Genomic DNA, 6,011 nt, shown 5'->3' on the forward strand with positions numbered 1-6,011 from the left:
AAACCAACGTGATCTGCTTGAAGGCGTTTAAAGGCTGCGGTAATAAGGAAGAATGAAACTATAAATGAAACAGCACAGGCGTTACTCACCCGTTTATTGGCTCCCTTAGCCATTTATTTAATTCGCTTTGATTGGTATTACTTTTTATAGCACCTCATCTAATCGCGTGTGTGTAAGCCAAGTTAATTCGTTGAGAGACTGGATATAAACTTCAGTTAAAAGAAATCCACAAGGACTTTCATTTATAAAGAGGCTGAGTAACTCATGGTTATTTAGCATCATAGGACGTTCACCATCCCATCTGGAAACTCGATTTTTCTCTTATATTAAAAATTGTTTATTTCATCTTTAGGACGTTAACATGATCATTCATAAAGAAACTGTCAGATAAATTTTTGGGAGTATTCAATCGTGATTTACCCGAATGTCGCGCATTTTTTAATAATTTCAACATTATTGTCTGATCTGTTTTGATACGCATTTGTTCAATCGTGCAATCAACTCGACTCTAGACCTGCTTTTCCCAAATTAAGGTTTTCAGCTTGGAAAATATTTCCTTAAATTCTGGCTATGTACGCTACAGCTGTGGTGACTAACTAATGTTCAGAAGAGACTTTCTATTGGACGATGGCGATGATATCGAAGCTTGCTATAACGACAGAGCCAGCGGGATGAATCCGCTTTTTCCGTTTTTTTGTTGTGTGTGTGTGTTGCAGCTTCTGTTTTAGCAAACTGAAGCACGTGGTTCACAAAAATATTTCTACGAAGTCTTGCAACCAAAAATAAAAAAAGAATTAAAAAAAACTTTCCGACTTTAGCTCTGTACCTTAAACACCTTATAAAATTTCGATTTCAACAACAGCGAACATTGTCGACCATATCAGCGTCAAGTTGGAATCTATTAGGTATCAGGATGACTGCTATTTGCACGATAATTCTTATCACTTTTAGTGTTATTAATATTACTGAAGAGCAATTTAGCAATAGTAAGCACATTTTTTTAGACTACACAATCGTACTTTGAATTTACAATCTCGAATATGACAAACAGCATAGAAATCAAGTCATATCTTCGTCGTAAAAAAGAAATATGGTTTAGACGATACCACAAAGGTTGGGTGGTTTGGGGTGACCGTCTCGGTTCTCCCCCATCCTAGCATCACCACTGCACTGATAAGGTCCAGAAGGCCGAAACAGTACTTTCTGCAATTTTCGGCCTTTTGGATAAGATTTTTTACTTAGTCCAGAACCCAGAATAGTCCTTTTTACTGTGTTTTACCGTGGTTATTGTGAGCGGAAGTGTTTTATCAAGACCTATTTCGCATAGAGGTGGTAAGTACGGAAGTTGTGTGTGTTTGTTACTGCGGCTTTTTTCCGGAAACCGCAGTACGGCCCTCGGACGCCCGAGGCCTGTGTTTTCTCATCGGAGAACTGTCCGACTAGTGGTCGACGATAATACGGAAATCGATTTATTGGAGCTGGCGAAATCTCTACCCGATTTCGCGGAAATAATAACTTGCATTGTCCCCCAGTTTGGGGGCAAATGCTTCGATATTACCCTGTCATCCGCCGAAGCAGCGGCAGAACTTAACCAGAGTGGGTTTGACTACGGCAAGGAACGTAAACCTCTTCGCTTACTAGGCCAACGCGCCGTCCACGTGTCCGAGTTTGTAACTGTCGAGTTCTCCGATGAAAACCTGTTTCCATCCTACAACAGTATGGAACTCTTAAAACTACCGATCTTCGACGATTGCACTATCCCGAGGAGGGCTATAGACACATTGAAAACGGCGTTCGAGTCACTCAATTCACCAAGATCGAAAGAGATATTCCGAAACGCCTCGTGGTGACCGGCGTCGAAATTGGCTTCAAGTTTTCTGGACAGCCCAGCACGTGCTACCGTTGTCAATCAACGAAGCACGTGGTCAAAAACTGCCCTAAAAGGCACCGACCACCCCCTCCCCCTCCGCGCACAACCGACGAGTATCCCGGCCTCACGGCCGCTCCACCCAAGGCAGACGTTAAGGCCGAACGGATCGCTGACCCTAACCCGAGCGACTGGAGCTTTACGGCCCCCGATCTTTTCCCGGTCACAGAACCGCAAAGTGCCTCCTATGCGGCGGCCGTGACCAACGAGTGGATGGATGTCAGCTCTACCCAAAAACGGGGCGCTGGTGCTCCGTCAAAAAGCGACGACGAAAGCGTCCCCGCTAAACACTCCGCGACATCGGCTTCGCCGATGACCGCTGACAGCGCGGGAGACAACTCTCCCACCCAACCTACCCTCCCCAGAAGCACCGTCTTCACCTCTCCCTGGACGAGGGCTTACTCATTTCCTCAGTGCGCTTGCAGGCCCAGGGACACATCGCTCGACGTTTATGTCCCACTCACCGGGCCCTTTCCTCTACAAATGACAAGGGCACTATATGTACTACAAATTTGGAGCCTATGATAAGCAAAAAGAACGACAACTCAAAGTGCAACCGACGGCACAAGAACAATGGCACAAGCTGACCGGAACTGTACCAACGGATGCCTTCGCCGCTCTGCAAGACTTTCGCAAAGTCGCCCTAGGCGACTATAAGCTTTTTTTTCTGACGCTTAACGTTTATGTTAGCTTTTAATTCTACTTTCCCCTTAATTTTTTTTGTGGCGGTGTCCATTTGTACGATTAACGTAAATGGTATCGCCGAATTTCCAAAACGGGAAAACGTTTTTAACGTCCTTCAACAAAAGAATTTCGACATCTACCCCCGAAAGGAGACACATTTACCAGATGTCGAGACAGGTAAGCTTTGGGAAAAACAATGGGGCGGTCGCGCGCTCTGGTCTCCGGGCACCACGCGATCGGCCGGGTTGCGCTTACTCGTCAGCCCCCAGAGCACACCTGAAATTACTAAATTTTCTATCGACACGGACGGCCGTGTTCCCACTGCGAATGTCAAATCGCACAACAATACTCTTCAAATTATAAATGTCTACGCTCCGTATAATCCCTCCGATCGCGAGACATTTTTTTAACAACTTGTGGCGTTATGTCGACCGCACTGGCGACCACATTTTGACAAGTGATTTCAACTGTGTGCCAAACCTCCGGTTAGATAAATGGGGTGGCGATGACAGTCTCGGGGATCGGGGGATTCCTCAGTTGCACGCAATTGTGGATTGTCTCGCTCTCAAAGATGTTTTTCGGGCCAAACAACCAGCTGCTCGGGAATTTACCTGGTTTAATAGCCCACACTCGGTCGGTTGTCGTTTGGACAGATTTTATACTCCTCGAGCGTGGAGATCGGAAGTGTGTGACAATAACAGCGCATATTTTCCGTATTCGGATCACCACCTGGTGTCCATTAACGTACATTTGGGGCATTAAAATCCCCGGGGTCGAGGTCTATGGAAATGAAACACGCGGCTGTTAAAATCAGACGAGTTCTGTGCTGACGTGGAAAACTTCTGGCCTCCATGGCAGTCTCAAAAGCCCCTTTTCACTGACCCTAGGGTTTGGTGGGACGCGGGCAAGTTAAAACTAAAAGATATTGCCATATTTAATAGCGTGACCGCCGGAAACACTCGTCGACGCGAGCGAGCCGCTCTTGACATGGAATTTCGCGATCTACAAGCGCGGGCAGATCCGAACAACGCCGATCACCGTCTGCAACTGCTCGAGATCAAAGATCGCTTGAGAGAAATTGACGACGAAGCGATTTCTGGCTGTATTCTCCGGAGCAAAGAACGGTGGACCGAGCTGGGGGAAAAACCCACGAGGTATTTTTACCAGCTTGAGCAGTCCCTCCAGTCACGTAATGCGATCGCTGAATTACTGGTGACTTCCAACACAACCGTTACAACTTCCCGGGCCATTCTCCGAGAATGCAGCGCCTTTTATAGGGAGTTGTACACTGAGGAACCGGTCGATCGAGTGAGCTAGGACTGGCTTCTAGAGCAGCTCGATTCCACTTTGACATCCGAAGATCAAAAACTCTGTGAAGGCGAGCTGACACAGGACGAATGTCACGCTGCGCTCTCCAAAATATAATCTGGTGAATCGCCGGGAGCGGAAGGCCTTCCGGCCTAATTTTACTCCCGGTTTTGGGGATCTATTGGGCACGACCTTGTCAACACGCTCAATTTTTCCTTCCGTGAGGGTTTTATCTCAGCAACGCAACGGCAGGGTATCCTGCGTTTGTTGTATAAAAAAGACGTCTCACTATCGCTAAAAAATTGGCGCCCAATTTCGCTTTTGAACCTCGATTATAAGATTGCGACCAAAGCTTGGGCCAATCGGATAAGAAAGGTTCTGCCCAATATCCTTAACGAGGACCAAACCTGCGGCGTCCCCGGGCGCAGTATTTTCGAAAATCTATTTTTTTTTAAGCGACACGACTGACTTCGCGAGGCATAAGCATCTTTCAGCGGCTGTTATAAGCCTCGACCAAGAGAAGACTTTCGATCGCGTTAACCTTCATTTCCTCCGACGCGTTCTCGAGCGGTTTAATTTCGGGCCCGACTTTTGACGTTTGGTTTGGGTGATTTACACGGACATCACCTCTCGGGTAATTAACAACGGCTGGGTTTCCTCGCCTTTCCCCCTCAAAAGAGGGATGAGACAGGGCTGCCCGCTTTCCCCGCTATTGTACTGCCTTATTGTGGAGACTTTAGGGCAGGCAATTCGCCGGGACCCCAGCACTGACGGCATTTCCCTCCCGGGCTCCCCTAACAAATCCTGCAAAGTGTCTCTGTACGCTGATGACACGACTTTAATTCTGGCTAACGATTATTCCGTCACCCGCGCTTTTAAATTAATTAACACCTTCGAGCGAGGCTCTGGCTCGAGGCTTAACCCCAAGAAGACCGAGGGCTTATGGATAGGCTCCCAAGCCGGTAGAACAACTGGCTCCGTTAACATCACCTAGGTGGCCGATAAGCTTAAAATTCTCGGAGTCTATCTTGGTAAGACTAATCTGGACCAGGCTAACTGGGCGGATCGGGTTGCAAAACTTGAGACCCGCCTTAACATCTGGCGCACTAGGACCCCGTCCCTTAAAGGCAAAGCTATGATCGTTAACACGCTGGGAGCTTTGGGCCTCTGGTACACTGCCACAGTGGTGAAAATGCCAGAGTGGGTTCACACCCGCATCACCAAAGCTATTTGGGAGTTCCTCTGGAACGGTAAGGTCGAACGGGTCAAACGCGACACATGCCGGCTCACCTGGCAACAGGGAGGGTTGTCCGTAGTAAATCCCCTCCAAAGGGTGCGAGCCCTTAAACTCCGGTGGATTCCTTCGGTGGGCGATGCGACTTACACCGCTAAATGGGTCTATTTCGCCCGATATTGGGTCGGCTTTCCGCTGAGCCACAGAATTAAAGGCTGGGCGTTTCTCCGCTCCAATGACGTCCCCAAGCATTTAGGGGATGACCAACCCCCTATTTACCGCGCTGCACTGAGCCTTTTTCACCGGGTGGGAGGGAATTTCGATTCTCTCCCTGACCACAGTCTTCGAAACTTTTATTCCAGGCTAACTCCCCCTTCTCCCCAGTGGCTCCCTTGTGTCACACAGTGGGAACGGAGGTTCGCGTGCGAATTTAATTGGCGCCACATTTGGGAAGAAATCTTTGGTACTGGTCCGAGCACAAATTGGGAGAGCGAAATTGCGTGGCGGATCGCTCACGGGGTGGTCAAGACGCGGGCTTACCTCAAGCCCTGGCGGGGGCTTGCCGTGAGCGATCATGAATGCGCGGGCTGCGGCGAACGCAAAACAATTTCCCATGCATTCTGCTCTTGTCATCTGGTGTCCCCTGTGTGGAGCTGGATGTCGAACCTGATCAATCAGCTTTATGATTCCCCCTTTTTACTCACTAATTCAATTATTTTATTGCGGCAAGGACTGCCCCAAGGCACCCCGTTCGAGAGCTCAAACGTTCTTACCTCCTTTTTAATTAAACTCACGCTCAACGAGCTAAGGGCCGCCCGGATCCTCGGGACTTCTGAATCCCGGAGGCCCTCAGCTAAA

This window comes from Stylophora pistillata, chromosome 9 (assembly GCF_964205215.1).
Source record: "Stylophora pistillata chromosome 9, jaStyPist1.2, whole genome shotgun sequence".
NCBI lineage: Eukaryota > Metazoa > Cnidaria > Anthozoa > Scleractinia > Pocilloporidae > Stylophora > Stylophora pistillata.